The following is a 17,375-nucleotide window of genomic DNA, read 5'->3' on the forward strand; positions in this document are numbered from 1 at the left end:
TGTCCCCTTCACTGTTTCTCCCCTCCTTTGAGCGGGACGGAGAGCTAAATTAGCGCTGCAGCCCTTTCGTTCCTGGGATCTGTGGGGGTCCCATAGGTCCAACCCCCACCAATCATAAAGTGATGGCTTATCCCATCATTATCCTATCTCAATTTATAAGCTGGGAATGGCCCTTTAATAGAGATTTTTACATAATATATATATATATTTATTTTTTTGTTTTATGCACAAATTGCAACTTTTCTATTCCAACTGGTGAAGATCATGAGATTATTTACCCCCTTACGAGTCCTACGATTCATTTTTTTAAACCGCCGTACATTGAGAAGCACAACTTGAAATCTGTTTTTAAGCATTCTGGAGGCTGGAAGATCCTTTTTTATTGTTTGTTTTCCTCTTGCGTTTGAGCTTAATTTGTTTCTTCTGGGATATTGTCCTCATCGAGATTTTGTTACTTATTTAAAAAAAAAAAAAAAAAATCGACAATAAAAGGAGGAGAAGGAATATTTACATTTCTTTTTCTCTCTCTTACAGATTTAAAGAAGACTTTATACAGGAAGGGGAAATGGGAGGACATTGTGACCTTGACTCACAGAAGCTGCTCTCTCAAGGTGATCGCAAGAGCCCCCTGCAGTCTTGGTATGTGTTCTCTTCCCAGTCTTCATAAGTGATGGCATATGTTTAGTAATGACTTGCTGACTGTCAAGGATCTGACCACATGGCCCCACCGATCATGAAAACAAAGGGGCTGAGTAGCAGAACCTCCACGGCGCCTGGAAGGCAGCGCCGCTGTGCAGGGGAAAATCACAACAATCTCCACAAAGAACCGGGGCCGCTTCAATCGAGTAATCGTTGGGGGTTGAAGTGGTCAGATCCCCCTACATCCGCTAATGACCGCATATCCTAGTACTATGCATCTCCTGGTAACATTGCAAAACTCTTTTAGGCCTCACATTTAATAAGAGTTTTACAGCTCTTGGGTCATGACACAGCGGGGCTTTAAATGTGCCCATAAAGGGCAAAAACAGCGGGCATCCTGTGCCAATCCGGGTAGCCCAGTGCTCTCAAGCCCTCTTTATGGGCATTTTAGAGAAGAGGTAGAGAACCTCTAGGTACACGGTGCATGTGATCATCAAATATGCCACCATTCCCTTGATTTTTATATAGGGGAGTCTCGTCATTGCTCGTCTATGCTGGGCTATTGGACGTCCGATTAAAGGAATTTTCTCTTCTCACTTTATAACATATAACAGAGTCTTGTAATTAAACTCCAGCAATATAAATCACAGTCAGACAACAGAGGCCGTTATTATTGTATTCACACGTCCTACGGACCGAATCGATGGGAGTGTTTGGCGTCTCGCTTTAGCGGGCATTGATTGTGGAAATTGCCAACTGCTACATTACCGGCTGCAAACAAATATTTAGGAAACTAAGAATTACTTTCCATGCGCTCAAAGCATAAAATACCGGAGTCGTACCGATCTTTGCAAACTGCTTTATTACAGGATTCCCAGCAGAAAAATAATCCTATAAAGTATCACCGCTGGGGTCATGTCGTAGGAAGTTCTTCATTCAGCCTTGGATGACATTTGGGTTTCCTATTGGTCTGTTGATGCCGGTATTGGCTGGCAGCCATGATGGTTTCTAGGACTAATGGCGCTTAAGGGACATGTTTTATAAAGTTGATGATTCCAAGTTAAGACGTATGAAAATCTAATGAATGCGATTCTGGGAATCTCTGAATCTTTTCTGGTTATTTTTCCTTTGTTTATATAAAATAATACATTAGGACGTGGAGTCATGCAAGTTATTTAAGAGACTAAAATATTAACTATACAGGGGACCAGCGACATGATTGTCAATACAATTTTACGGCCTTCAAGATCCCAGCGCACATAACTCCTATAAGGGCCTGTTCACATCACCATTCGCTTTCCATTCCGGGGTTCCGTCGGAGGTTTCCGTCGGGTGAACCCCACAACGGAAAGTGAAAATGAAACCACAGCTTCCGTTTCAGTCACCATTGATATCAATGGTGACGGAAACATCGCTAATGGTCTCCGTTCGTCACCATTCCGGCAGGTTTCCGGTTTTCCGACAGAATCAATAGCAGAGTCGACTGCATATGGCAGTGAGAAATAACTGTTGGCAGCGCCATCACGTCTCTCCCATCCCCCTCAACAGAAAAAATCAAACTGATTTTTTTTTTAAAATGACCTGTGCTGTTGACCAGTTCAATGTGCACTACAGATCCCAGCATGCTCTACTGCCAGAAGGAAATTAATTACATGGGTGTATTTAGACTTTTGAAACCATAACATCTCTATTGGCTCCTCATCAAACAGAGAAGGTGGGAGAAACACACATTGGGTACAATCTGTCCATGCCAATCTATGTACATTTTTATTTTCTAACCTACAACTTGTACAGTGAGAGCTAGAATCTGATTGGATGCCATGGGCAGCACCACTTAGGACCTTGTTTCCATGGACTGCATCACAGAAGCGTCGTCATCCAGTCACGGAATTCTCAGCAGGAACGGTCAGTGCGAGGCAGATATCGAGGAGAGAGGAGCGGCTAAGCACTACTGCGATTATCCCGGCTGGGTTCTTGTTTCTTTTGTTTCTATTTGAATTTTTTTGTTTGTTTGTTTTTTGGATCTACCTTCCAGACCCACACTTCCGAGTGTGTGGAGGAAGAGGCAGCCAGATGGCTGCATCGGGGGCTGGTGGAAAGTTCCAGCCCCGGAGATATCTCCATCGTCCCGGGAAGACCCCGTACAGCCGGGAGCCTGAGAGACATCAGAGGCAGACTGGCTTTTTTGGACGTCTAACGGCAGCATTGAGGATCGTGCCATTTCTTAAAAATCTGTGGAGAACACCAGATAAAGAATCGGGCCGATACCTCAAGCTGAAGACTCCACCACCACCACCACCAACATCTGCAGCCCCCACCTGCTCAGCAATGGAGGAACATCAGGTGCCAAAACCCACCATAACATCAGGTGAGGTCCCGGCCCCTGCCCCTGCCCCATTGCCCAGGAGACCATCTGCCTGGGAGCTGCCACCAACAGCTGCAGTCCCTACCCGTGCAGCAAGGGAGGAACATCCGGTGCCCATACCCACAATACCATCAGGTGAGGACCAGACCACTGCCCCATCTCCCAAGAGACCAACTGCCTGGGAGAAGTTTCTGGCAAGAAAGCCACTAGTCTCTGCCACAAACAGGGGGTCACCAGTAGTGGCTCGAAAATCCAGGGTCCGCAGTGCACCTTATGTGTTACCACCGCGCATTAAAGTGACTGCCAGACAGGTGCATGAGACCCCACTATGGGACACTATGGGTGGTGCATCACGCAGGATGCTGAGAGCCATGCTGAACACGCCATTGGCAGATGATTGCAGGTGCTATGTCAGCGATGAGGGAGACTATGTGCGGTACACCTTCTCCAGAGACACCATCTATCCGGAGAAGGAGTTCCACGGGGAAATTTCATTTCGCTGCAAAAAGATCTAGTGGTGGAGTCTCCTGCAGCGTGCCGGTAACATCAGGGCACTCGCTGCGATTTCATATGATTGATTTTCTGGTTTTGACATTTGGCTTGTTTATTGGACTACTCTTTCTGACTGCCGCCTGCCCTGACCTATGCCTGTTTATTTGACTACGCTTGTTTGCTGCCTGCCCTGACCCCGGCCTGTCCATCGACTACGCTTGTTTGCTGCCTGCCCTGACCTTTGCTTGACCAGCGACTATTCTTCTGCCTGACGATTTGGTACCTTGTGGTCTGTAGATGTGGGTCATTGCCGTGCTACTTTTCAGGGTGATCCCCGCTACATACCTTTAGTGCCCCCCGGCTTTTAAGGCAGGCCTGCACTGATGATCCCCCATTCTCACAGAGTGCTAACCATTACACTATGGAACATGCTTCAGGTCGTAACCCTTAAACCAGACTCCAAGTCTCCCACTAGAACTCCCCACCACTGCCTGGTGTCCCCTTTGTATGTTCCCAAGGGTCCTCCTAGCACACGGGTACTTTCAGTGTCCCCTGATTTTCAAGGTTGGCCCGCCCTGATTATCCTTGGTTCCCTCCTGCTGATGCTGCTGATGGACAGTCTGGCCGAGATTCAGAGTGCTAACCATTACACTATGGAACCTGCTTCAGGTCATAATCCCTAAACCAGACTCCAAGTCCCACACCAGAACTCCCCACTACTCCCTGGTGTCCTGCTTAATTGGAGCCGCCATGTCTTGCTGATAAGGGGTGAAGGGATAAATCAATCCCCAGGACAATGGGAAGTTATTTGATTAAAGGGGTATTCCTAATGTAAAGGACCTTAAAAATAATATAATAATAATTAATAATGCTCCCCATGTGCAGGGTGATGTCAAAACCAATGTTGAGAGTGGTACCTGGCGGTTTTAAAAGAATTATGCAGATTTTACCTTTTGCTCCAACTGGGGTCTTGGTCAGAGACCTCCTCTCCCTCTGACAGTCTGTTATCTGATGTAGGAGACTCCCTCATCCCTGCTTGCCTATCACAAACTGTCTTCTGATCCTCACCCATCTGCCAAGTATCATCTGCCAGTGCTTGTACCCTCGGTGTGCTTCACCGTTGTATTCTGGTCCGCTGGGCCAGCCACTACTCACACCGGGACCACCTCAAGAGGTAGCGACCTGGTAGTTTCCCCGCAGCGAAGTCCAGATCCCCGTACGGGGGTTAAAGGGTGAAGACTGGGGAGGCTACTTAGACAACGCCCTTAGAGGTGGCCCTAAGCCAAACCGGTGGAGTAGCACAGTGGGTCCACAACCCGCTGGTCCTAACACTCGCTGCCTCTTCCTCTGATCAATGAGAGATGGAAATGTCCTATATTGGTGTTCTGACTCTTGAAGGGCCCATGCCTATCCCTGGGACAACTTACTCTGGTAATTGACTCTACTCTGGGCCTCAGTACTGGGATAACTACATCTAATAAGATAGAAGAGGCATCCTTTCCCTCTCACAGTATTCCAGCTGATGGAGTAGACTTGTTTATCCCGGAATCCTCTGCTGACTGAGGAGTTCATGAAGCATCTGTTAAGGACGCAACTAGGACAATGTAATAGAAATTGTCGACTCTCTAAAAAAGGAATTGCTCCAATCAGAGACCATTGCCAAATCACAGAATGAACTGATTAATAAAAATGAGGAAATGGAGAAAAACAATTCCGGACATAGGAGACCGATCCATTCTCAACCACAATTGACTTTGAGGAATCCTGGATTTGGTCTCTAAGTCACCGACTTCATGAGATTTCTGCCTCCACATGTCTCCACCGTAGAGAAAACACTGGCCCCAAAGCTGAAAAATCTTCCCCCAGAGTTGGACGACTTTACACAATCTCATCATCACATCGAGATCATTGCCTACAAATGGAGATTCCCATCAAACTAGTAATGTCCAAAAACATCCATCATTATGTCTTCACAACACGGCCTGCAGCTCTGAAAGTCTGAGAGAAATGGAAACTCCTGTCCCATCACCACCGAGAACCTCCGTCACCACCAACATAAAAGAAGAATCCCGGAAACTCAATCATGAATGGACTATAGCTGGACGGGGATGGTAAGTCTAAATACTCACTGCTTTCCCTGATGATAATTTAGGATGTGCTAATACTCGTTTCCAAGACTCCATGGCAAAAATGCTTTTTTTTTTTTTTTTTTTTTGCAAAACCCCTGTTGTTCTTGCTGTCACGTAGTGCAAACTGCAGAAAAAAATCTGTGATATGTCCGCAATGTATGACATCCCCTTTAAGACTATCAAACATTCCTCCTTGGTACTGCCGCTGATCTGCAGATGTCTGTATTCTTTGGCTATGTATTTATTATATTTCAATATTAATCTTCAGATTGTCGCTGGTAGAAGATGGCGGCAAGTACAGATAAATAAATGCTAGTCTTATACGCAGCCTCTAGTTAGTTAGTTAGTTAGTTAGCTAGTTATACCTGTTTCTTGGAAAGCTGAGTGACTACTAATATTACCAGTATTAAAATTCCCATAACAGTTGGGTCCCAAACGGCAAATGTGTCTCATCATCGAGCATTACAGGGGAAGAAGTGTAGAACATGGCAGATTTACCTTTCAGGAGTTTGGGAAAGCTGGGTGACATGCCAGTTAAGATTTGTAATGGAGATCTTATTGGTTATGGCCGAGCTTTCTGTTTTATAATAATAATCTACAGAATGTTGGTTTTGGTCTCCTCCGCTCAGAGTTTATAAGATTCCTGATTGAACTTGCTCTGAAATGTTGTGAATATTTCTGGTTTCTTGTAATTCCAGGTTTGCGGAGCTGCAGACATTCGGCTCCCTGACGTTCAGACCCATAGAAGATGGACATTGTGACGTCGTCGTCGAGAGGCCGACGTATATCATGAAGTTAGATGCAGGTAATGTGTACATCTGATTAGGATTGTCACGACTCGCGATACCAGAATTTGGACTTTGATACCGATACTTTGTGTAGTGTTGCGACTCTTGATACCAAAACGATACTTTGCCAACTGTAATATAAAAAAAAAAAGTTCCATTCACTGATGTGAGGCACGGGGTGTGAAGAATCTTGAACCTCCATGTGCCGCACATTAAGTATTTCACATTACTTCATTTTTTTACTTTTTTAAACTTTAATGTACTGGCATATATCTATCTATATACCAGTACATTAGCCTGTGTACTGATGGGTATGACCTAACAACTGCCTGTTTACTAAGTATGCCCTAACAACAGGAATATACGGTCAGACAGCCTTGGTGTCCTTTAATGGACCCTGGATTGTCTGCCCATATATGGTATGTCCCTCAAGCATCACAGGGATTCCCTGTGACGCAATCCACGGGGCATCCCCCTTCTCGTTTTCCCCTTCAATGCTGCGGTCAGCTTCGATCACAGCATTCAAGGGAATAGCATCGCAGATCAGAAATGTCTCTGATCTCTGGCAATAGAGCGGGGCTGCGGCTGTGTAATACAGAAATTGCACCGCTCCTGACATCAAGTGTACGCACAATCAGCATGAGGCGATGCGACCAGCTAATGAGCGGCGGCGCCGGGACTGAAGACGGGTGTTTTGCAGTGCGCCCGCCATGTTCTCTGTATTCAGTGCCGGCGCTCATTAGTGCAGCTCTGGCCACATGCTGACCCCACGTGCACACTTGTCAGGAGCGGGGCAATGGCTGTATTACACGTGTATTACACAGCCGCAGCCCTGCTCTGACTACATTTATGTGAAATAACGTGTAGCACACTGACCCATTGATTTCAATGGGGCTATTCAGACATGCCTGAATTTTCACACCGCGAGTGTCCGTTGCGTGGAACTCCCTGCTTGTCCTATATTGGTCCGTGTTTGCAGAACTTGTCGCCTATTAATGTCTATGAGTGCATGAAAACCACGAACAGCACACGGACGACATCCGTGTTCTGTCTATGTTTCACAAATCAATTACATAGAAATACTGATGCCAATACGCAACGCACACAGACATGAAATGTAGAAAAAACGCTGCGTTTTTAACGTGCACAAATCGGACACGCTCATCTGAATGTAGCCTTAGGCTCATTCACATATCCTTGTCCTTTTATATGGCTGCAATAAACTGACTGCATACAGATGGCTTCCATGGGCAGTCCGTTTTTTTCATTTTTTTTTCACGGACTCCTAGACCAGAATGGGTGAGACCGATCTGCAAATACTGACCGGGATAGGACCTGCCCTGAGTTTTTCAGATTGAGAACGCGGATCCCTGAAAAAAACAGATAGCACACTGAAGAAATGAACTGATGTGTGCATGAGCCCTAAGGCCCTGTTCACACAAAGATTTTTGGCGCTGATTTTGATGAGGAAACCGCATAGTAATCAGCGCCAAAAAACTGCAGAAATCGCCCCCGATGATTTCAATGGAAGGCAGAGCGTTTTTTTCCCGAGCAGCTTTTGGCCGCTCATGGGTTAAAAAAGAGCAGCATGTCCTTTCTTGCCACGGTTCCGCCTCTGACCTCCCATTGAAATCAAAGGGAGGCAGAAAAATCCTGCAGCGTTAGATTCCGAGAAAACCGCGTCAAAAAAGCGCAGGCAGGTCAAGATCTGCCTCAAAAACACAGATTTTTTTTCTGCCTGCAAAAAACTGTGTGAACAGGGCCTACGGTTTCTTCCATGTAGCATCTCAACAATCTCCGGGTACTTGCTGTTCTCGGTAGGGGGGAAATGGGATGCGCCAAATGTTTACTGCACTCCAATCCCTTTATTTATATTCTGGGAAGGATTTTTAGAAGTGTAGTTCACAAGTCTTATGTAGCCTGGGAGGCGGCTGGCAGGGCATGTGCCAGGGGGTGCTAACCATTTACGAGGCTAGGGCAGAAAACTAAATGTTTGCCCCAGATGAAGAACAGCCGAGGTTATGTATAGTGACAACGCAGTCACGGCCTGTGAATAAATCTGTCTAAAACATAATACAGTCAAATTCCTGTAATCCGCCATCTGATAATCTAGAAAGTCTGATGATCCTGCCCTTGTTTCCGGCACAGAGCTGCAGAATAACCAGGAATATAACAAGACTGGACTGGTTAAAAGACATGGACACGGCTGCTAGGATTTCATTGTTTCCTTTATTCAGCCCTGGAATGAGTTTTTTACATTATTGTGTGACTGTCCAATAATCCAGAATGTCTGATAATCCGGTTTTGTTGATTTTTATATGTTCACAGGAAGAGATGGTAGATTTTAGGAAGCAAATGTGAGTTTATTGTTACTAATATTGTAATTATTTTATTTTTCGTTGTTCCCAGGTGTAAATCTCTATCACCACGTCTGGGATTTTGTCAATCTCTATATTACACAACATATTAACAACTCCTTCAGCACCGACGCGACGTCCATATTGTCATGTGGGACACAGTAAGTATTTTTTTTTTCTTTCTTAAAGGGGTATGTGTTATAAAAATGGAGGCGGTGGGGTCCCTTTGTTGACCCTCCCCCTCCTCTGTTGGTCTGAATGTAGCAGTACTGTAACCTGTCATACGTGGATATCCATAGCTTGGCATTGCCAGCATGGAAACTTATCCTCTTTGGACAATTCCTTTTTGTTACAGGACCCTCCAGCAATCATCTGTGAACCTGATGCCAAGTGTTCATTTCCCCTGCAGCGCCACCACAGGGGAAATGAAGCATTACACGCTGCCTATTGAAATCAGTGGGCTCTCTCTGTAATGCCAGGACACTCTTTGTAGTAGTTCTGGCTTGTGCTCTGAAAAGGAGCCCTGCCCGAATAAAACCGAATTCCCTCTTTGGGGATTTGAGATTGGGTTTTCTCCAGACTACCCCTTTAACTTCATAACATTGCTGGTTGCACATGCCCTAGTACAGGGGTCAGCACTCCAGCTATTGTGAAACTACAACTCCCAACATGCACTGGCAGCCAAAGACTTTATTATCTATTATTCTATCCACATGCTGTCAGGCCATGCTGGGAATTGTAGTTCTACAACAGCTGGAGTTCAGAAGGATGATGACCCCCATTTTCTATGCCTATCCCGCTGTGTTCATCACGCTGTCCTCTGTGATGCTATGGCTACGCTCGGTACTCCGAGACAATCTGATGTCTCACAGACACCGAGAATGTGCAGCTGCATCCCCCTCCTCTTCCACTAATTCTTCCACTAATAAGATGTATTACATTCTTATCCCGATCGTGTCTCGCTGACCCAGGTGCACGGTTTGGTTTCCATTACTGTCGGCCGAGACGTGGCCTCTCTATAGAGACTTTTGAAGCTGGAGTTTTCTGTTACCACCTGCAGCACTGACCCAGTCATACACAACCTCGGGGACAGATCTGCTTATTCTTGGGCGTGAGAACAGGCAGCAAATTCTTCTATATTTTTACGGCGCTGGGAACACAGGCTGGTGAATTGCCAAGTGTACATTGTGCCAGTATGAGACAAGATTTTCTGTAGTAGGAGGGAGAATTTTACTGGAGGCTCTATTAAATGGAGACTTTTATACAGTATTTTGTATTAACCTTGTGCATGCTGGGCAGATCTGATATTCTCAAATTAATTCACCTGCACCAAATTCCTAATTCCCCCAAAAAATATCAAAATAATACCCGGTTTTCCATAGACCCTAAGTGGTATCTAAGGCCTGATTTACACGAGCGTGTGCATTTTGCGTGCGCAAAAAACGCTGCATTTTGCGTGCGCAAAAGGCACATAACAGCTCCGTGTGTCATCAGTGTATGATGCGTGGCTGCGTGATTTTCTCGCAGCCGCCATCATTATGACACTCTGTTTGGATGTTTGTAAACAGTAAAGCACGTGGTGCTTTTCTGTTTACATTCAGAGAATGACAGCTCTTGCGCGAATCACGCAGTTCGCATGGAAGTGGTTCCGTGCGGCATGCGTGGTTTTCACGCACCCATTGACTTCAATGGGTGCGTGATGCGCGAACAGCGCACAAAGAAAGGACATGTCGTGAGTTTTACGCAGCGGACTCACGCTGCGCAAAATTCACGCACTGTATGCACTGCCCCATAGCCTAATATAGGTGCGTACGACACGCGTGAAAAGCACGCGCATCGCACGTGCGTATATTACGCTCGTGTACATAATAGACTTGAGTTCAATTTAACCTTTTGAAGCCTTTCCTTTTTCATTTTTACATTTTTCTAATACACTGTCAGTGCGTCAGTCTTCACTGTTGTTTTGGCATTCTATTCATAAATATGAAAATTATTGACACTGTTCATGGCATGAAAAAGAATCAGAAAACCTGCTGTCTGTTTGTAGGGAACTCCTTAGTTTAAGAGAAGTGCAAAAATCGATGCTGATTTCATAATCTTTATAGGGTATGAAGCTCCATTTTTCCTGTTGCAGAGCAAAAAATCTCAGATTTCTGTTCACACAGCTATGGGGTTATATATGATACATTTCGGTCTTCTGCAGCCACCACTAGGGTGAGTTTGTTAAAGATCTATTTATTATGCAATTTAATAGTAGGTGTATGTAGGGAGCGCCCCCTAGTGGTGGCTGCAGGCACACATAATTTTACTATTTAAACGATAACTACACGTTCAACAAACTTCTGACATGTAAGAAGTTTTGATTGGTAGGGGACTCAGCACTGAGAACCCCACCAATCACTAAAACGAAGCAGCTGAAGCGCTCATGTGAGCGCTGTGTCACTTGGTTTCTGTTCGGCTCTTTCTGGAAAGCTGTTGTATCTGAGTACGGGCTCATAGACTTCCGGAAAAAGCTGAACAGAAATGAATCGGCTGAGCGCTCACACGAGCCCTTCTGCCGCTCCGTTTTACCGATTTGGTGGGGGTCTCAGTGCATGTACCCCCACCAATCAAAACATGTGACATGTCAGAAGTTTATTGAACATTTAGTTACACTTTAACTCTATGGCTGTGTGAAGGTAAGTTAAAGGGGTTGTATTCAATTGAATTAGAGCAGAGTTGCAGTACTGCAGCACGGCCACTATAGCCACGGAGCCATCTGCTTCTGACACCGGCCACTGCACAACATCTGGCGCCCGGAGGCAGCCTGGACAGCTGATAGGTGCGGTGTCGGACCCCCACCGATCATATGATGATAACCTATCCTGTGGATAGGTCATCAGTATGAAAAAACACCCCGTTCCTGGACAACCCCTTTAACGATTTGGGGCTCTTTATAAGAAAAATAAAAAAATGTAGTCCTAAACCCTATAAAATAAATAACCAAATAAATCAGCACAGAATTATAGTCATATAAAATAAAAATACATCCTACACTTTAATCAGCGTCTTCCATTTTAAGAGCTGCTTGTATCTATTGTTCAATTTCTTGGCCCCTTGAGAAGTGATCAGAAAGTGATGACCAGTCCTGTTTATCTTTATTACTATCCTCCCTTCACAGCTCCCAAAATAAATGGTTCAGGGTGGAGATGACCTTCCAGAGCCAGCGATCTCTACACAAAGAGCGCTATTTTTCATTCCGCAATAGAATTGAAAAATGATTTACCAAAGCCAGAGATCGGCGCACCCCTTCCAGCGTTCACTTGTCGATCAGCAGTTGCACTTGGTCCCATAGGGTTTGGGTGCATTCATGGGCCGTCTAGCGGGATAGGTGATCGGCTTATCTTCCCTGGGCAGATGCTTTCTATAAGGAAATTGTCCCCGGAAACCTGTCGTGTTCTGGGCCAGACTGTGTCAAAGGAGAAAATCCTGATTTATAATCCACTGTAATCTCCTCAACCATTGAGATGTGAAGCTCCATGGAGACTGAACAATTCTCTGTGTCCGGGATCACAATGACCACATTATCATCTGCCCCTGACCATCTACTCCCTCTAATACGGTCTAGTTCAAGGCTGATAAGTGACGGTTCTGTGTTGCTTTTTTATTTGAATATCACAATCATTCTTCTGGTATTATAAAAATGTGCCCCCCCCCCCAGCTTGACCACCACTCTATTTAAAATCCTCAAGGGTTCGGACCACCGTTCTCTCAATCGGTTGGGAATCCCGGCGTTGGGGCCCCCAGTGATCTGACAATTCTCATCTATCCTATGGATAGGTAATAATTGTCAATTCTGGGAATACCACTTTAATTGAGATGCTCTGAATATTCTTATAGCTGGCATAGTGTCTTAGGGTATGTTCACACACAAACTCAAAAAACGTCTGAAAATACGGAGCTGTTTTCAAGGGAAAACAGCTCCTGATTTTCAGACGTTTTTTAAGCCACTCGCGATTTTCGCTGCGTTTTTCACGGCCGTTTTTGGAGCTGTTTTCAATAGAGTCAATGAAAAAACGCTCCAAAAACGTCCCAAGAAGTGTCCTGCACTTCTTTTGACGAGCCGTTATTTTACGCGCCGTGTTTTGACAGCAACGCATAAAATAAAGGCTCGTGGGAACAGAACATCGTAATTCCCATTGAAAGCAATGGGCAGATTTTTGTAGGCGTATTAGGGGCGGTTTTTCAGGTGTAATACGAGGCGTAAAACGCCCGAATTACATCTGAAACCACTGCTGGTGAACATACCCTTAGAAGTCCAACACACTGAAATGTAACGGGTTGTATGGACTGTATTAGGCTGGGTTCACACGTGGCGGAATCTCACTTAAATTCCGCTGCGGACACTCCGCAGCGTTAATCCGCAGCGGAGCCGTTTGTCCATTGACTTTCACTTTAATTTAGCAGTGTTCGTTTAGACGAGGCGTAAAATTCCGCTGCGGAGCATAGGCTGCGGAGCGGAATTTGGTGTCCGCAGCATGCTCTGTCTGTTGCGGAGCAGTGGCGGACTCATGGCGGAATTTCTCCATTGACTTCAATGGAGATTCTAATTTCCGCAATGAAGTCCGCAGCTGTCATGCACATGTTATGTGTGCTGCGGATCCGTCTTGCTTTTTTAACTTGACATTTCTTCATTCTGGCTGGACCTATGTATTTCTAGGTCTACAGCCAGACTGAGGAAGTCAATGGGGCTCCCGTAATGACGGGAGCGTTGCTAGGAGACGTCTGTAAATAGTCACTGTCCAGGGTGCTGAAAGAGTTAAGCGATCGGCAGTAACTGTTTCTGCACCCGGGACAGTGACTACCGATCCCAATATACAGCAACCTGTCAAAAAATAGAAGTTCATACTTCCCGAGAACTCCCTGCTTCTGTCTCCAGTCCGGCCTCCCAGGATGACGTTTCAGTGTAAGTGACGGCTGCAGCCAATCACAGGCCAAGCACAGGCTGCAGCGGTCACATGGACTGGCGCGTCATCCAGGGAGGTCGGGCTGGATGCCGAAAGAGGGACGCGTCACCAAGACAACGGGCGGTAAGTATGAATTTCTTTGACTTTCACAAGGGAAAGGGCTGTCCCTTCTCTCTATCCTGCACTGATAGGGAGAAGGGAAGTACTTTTCCCGCAGTCCGCAGCAGCTAGTCCGCATCAATTTACTGCATATTTTGTGCAGATCCGCAGCAGAATCTGCAACGCAGATTCTGTGTGGCATTGATGCGGACAGTTGCGGACGAAATCCGCCACGTGTGGTCATGCCCTTATAGTCCAGAGCTGCATTCACGATTCTGCTAATTGTCAATGGAATGAGTCAACAAGCTTGTCGACAGACCCACCCCTGAGGGTAATTGACGGACGTATTTCGGCCGCAAGTACCGGACCAAACACATTGCAGGGAGCCGGGCTCCTAGCATCATAGTTATGTACGACGCTAGGAGTTCCTGCCTCGCTGCCGGACAACTGTCCCGTACTGAAAACATGATTACAGTACGGGACAGTTGTCCTACAGCGAGGCAGGGACTCCTAGCATCGTACATAAGTATGATGCTAGGAGCCCGGCTCCCTGCACTGTGTTCGGTCCGGTACTTGCAGCCGAAATACGTCCGTCAATTACGGACGTAATTAGTGTGTGTGCATATACCCTGACAGTTTAGCTCCTATAATACAATGGAGCAGTTAGTCTTCTCTACATCAGATCCTGGTATAAGATGACCCTTCCCAGAGTGTAAATCACTATAGGCTCTACAGCAATCTCTGTGCAGACACTGAGCTGACAAGTGGTAGTCTGCAGAATTATGAATGCAGCTCTGGACTATAATACAGGTTGTAATTCAGATTGGCTGGACTTCAGAATTTAGCATATCCTATTTTCCTGAAAAGTTTAGGGATTTGGATTAGGATCTTTGCCAATGTGCCTTCTGAGAGGCTTCTGACAGAGATCAGCATTGACTCCGCTGGTTATTCTATATAGTACAGAGGTGCCTCTTACTTCCTGAGTGAAATTGCGTCCCCTACTTTCCAAATTGAAGATGAGAAGATTCAGGGATGTCTGCCAAGTCCCCTGCAGTCAGAGAAGGGTCCTGTCTGAGGTGAACTTCTCATCTTGCCGCATGGATGGTGCACCCCTGTCTGCACAGTAATTATTCAGCAGAGGTTTTGGTGCAATGTAGAGAATTTGGGATTAGATGCCTTTGTACTAAACACTAAATATGTTTTTTTCTGCAGAGCTTCTATGGCTATGGCGATTTGTTCAGCGAGACGTGGAAAGCTTTTACAGATTACGAAGTTACACACTTGAAAGCGTACGATTCTAAACGGGTAAGATGTTCCAAATGTATTTCTCTTTGTTGTTTTATCATTTTTAAAGTTTTATTTGTTTTATAGTTTATTGTTGTTTTAATGAAAAGTTTGGTAACTTTATAATATACTTGCTGCTTCAGTTCTTCCCCATCTTTTTTAAGATCCCTGCTTACTGTCAGTGAATAGGAATATTCTCGTTTACATCCAAAAGCTGAAACCTCATCGTATGTAACTGACACAGGTGCAGGGCTATTTCATTGTACCAGAGCTTTCTCTTGTAATAAGCCATCCTGCTATGCCATCTAGATGTGATCATAACAGGTTTTCAGCCTCTGGATGTTTACTGTTTTCATTCACTGAAAGCAAGGAAAGACCATAAAAATGAAGAAGAATTGAAATACAAAGTACTGTAGAAAGTTGCTGATTTTCAGCAGGAAGACAGCAGAGAACGTTAAAAAATGCCACAGTGATCAAGCCATGGAGGGTCCGGACAAAACAGAAATGTTAAATTACCATTCCAAGGATATCCTACTATTTTTAGTTTACAGCTCCTATTCAGTCCTATGTGTCTCCATGGTTACAGGCTACAAGTAAATGCTCTGTAGTTGGATCCTGCAGTCATATTGCAATCCATCTGTCCCCTACTTGCTTGCATATACTTGGCAGGAACAGCAAGAAGTAGGGGACAGTTATTTGCAGGATCTGACAGCACATTGTTTGTTTGTAGTCTGTAACCATGGAAACACAATTCTTCATTGGAGCTCTAGATCCAAAACATTAGGAGATTTTTAATCAAGACTATTTGAAATGTTAATTCATTTTTTATTTTGCATGCAATGGGGGAAATTAATATTAATGGTTACAAAGGTGGACAAGTGACTGTTTTTAATTTAAAGGGGAAGTGCTCTATAATCACGAGCATGCGTGACTGCCAGTGATGTGTGTTATCTGTATTTTGCACAAAAAAATTGCAACTGCTCCAATTGGGAATGGTGATGTATAAAACAAAGTTAGACTTGGGGGTCATTAGTCATGTTTTTCTGGACATATTTGGTAATATCCCCTTTTGTATTTATGTTCCTTTAAGGACGCTGTGTTTGCGCTACTGCCCAGAATGAGATACGGGTTATTTTACAACACGCCGCTGGTAAGCTCGTTATCCGGAGATGTGACGGGTGACAGAAGAAGTATTGTTTGATGACAGGAGATGCGTGCTTTATTAGTGCAGTCAATTTCAGCGCTTTTTCTTTCTCTAGATCTCAAATTGCCGCAGCACGGGATTGTTCAGAGCGTTTTCACAACATGTGCTTTTCCGGCTGAATATTTCCCAGGAAACTTTAAAGGTGCGCTATAAATCAACATGAGGGTTTGTTCCCGGGCACAGTTCATTACAGTCATATATATATATTTTTTCTTTTTTAAAGCCTTCTGTAGGATAAAGTAGAGCGCCACCATTCTCGTAAATTATATATGTATACAATTATTCATAGCCTGCCAACAATATATGGAGTACTTTTTCTTTTGTCAGACTGTTCAGGAACATATAACGTTAGATGGGAGGCCGGAGACTATAAAAGAGGTGCTGTCCCTATTGCTGCATTCCTCTATTGAAGCGAATGGGCCATCAGGCCTTGTACCCACTTTTATGCCCTTATTTGCATAGCCCTCGGTGCAATAAAAATGGAATAAGAGTCGGTAACCTCTAAACTGATGCAACATGAAAGCCAGTCTGGTTACAAGCTGATCCAATGATTTCTTCCAGTGCAGTCTTCGGCATACCTGACCCCTACTGGTGGGTATTGAGGAAGGCACTTGAAGTGGGGAAAAGCATAAAGATTACATATACAAGATTAGAAAATAATGGCTGCTATTAAAACAGCGCCATCTTGTCCACAGGCTGTGTCTGGTATTGCAGCTCATTCAAGTTCATGGAGCTGAAGTGCAATACCAGGCACAGCACATAGACGAGTGGTGTTTTTTTTTTTTGTCTTGCAAAAAATTTCATTTGACCACAACGTGTGAATAGATCCATTATTAACTGATTTACTTTAATTTTGGCTCTAGGAGGAGAACATTCGAGTCACCATTCTTATACGCAGCACAGAGTTTCCAAAAATACTGAACTAAGATGAGGTAATCATTACCTTTCTGTGGGTGGCGATGCCCTGGGGTCATTTCTAACCACAGACGCTTCGTCTTTGCTCTGTGATCATCGGAAATAACATTGTGGCAACGAGTCTCCCAGGAAATCCGTAAAATAAAAATACAAATTA

General features: G+C 44.8%; 1 pseudogene; it reads left to right on the plus strand.

Moving 5' to 3' along the window:
* LOC142728770 (EGF domain-specific O-linked N-acetylglucosamine transferase-like) overlaps positions 1-17,375 on the plus strand; it is a 37,429-nt pseudogene that overhangs the window by 14,474 nt on the left and 5,580 nt on the right.

Source organism: Rhinoderma darwinii, unplaced genomic scaffold (assembly GCF_050947455.1).
Source record: "Rhinoderma darwinii isolate aRhiDar2 unplaced genomic scaffold, aRhiDar2.hap1 Scaffold_69, whole genome shotgun sequence".
NCBI lineage: Eukaryota > Metazoa > Chordata > Amphibia > Anura > Rhinodermatidae > Rhinoderma > Rhinoderma darwinii.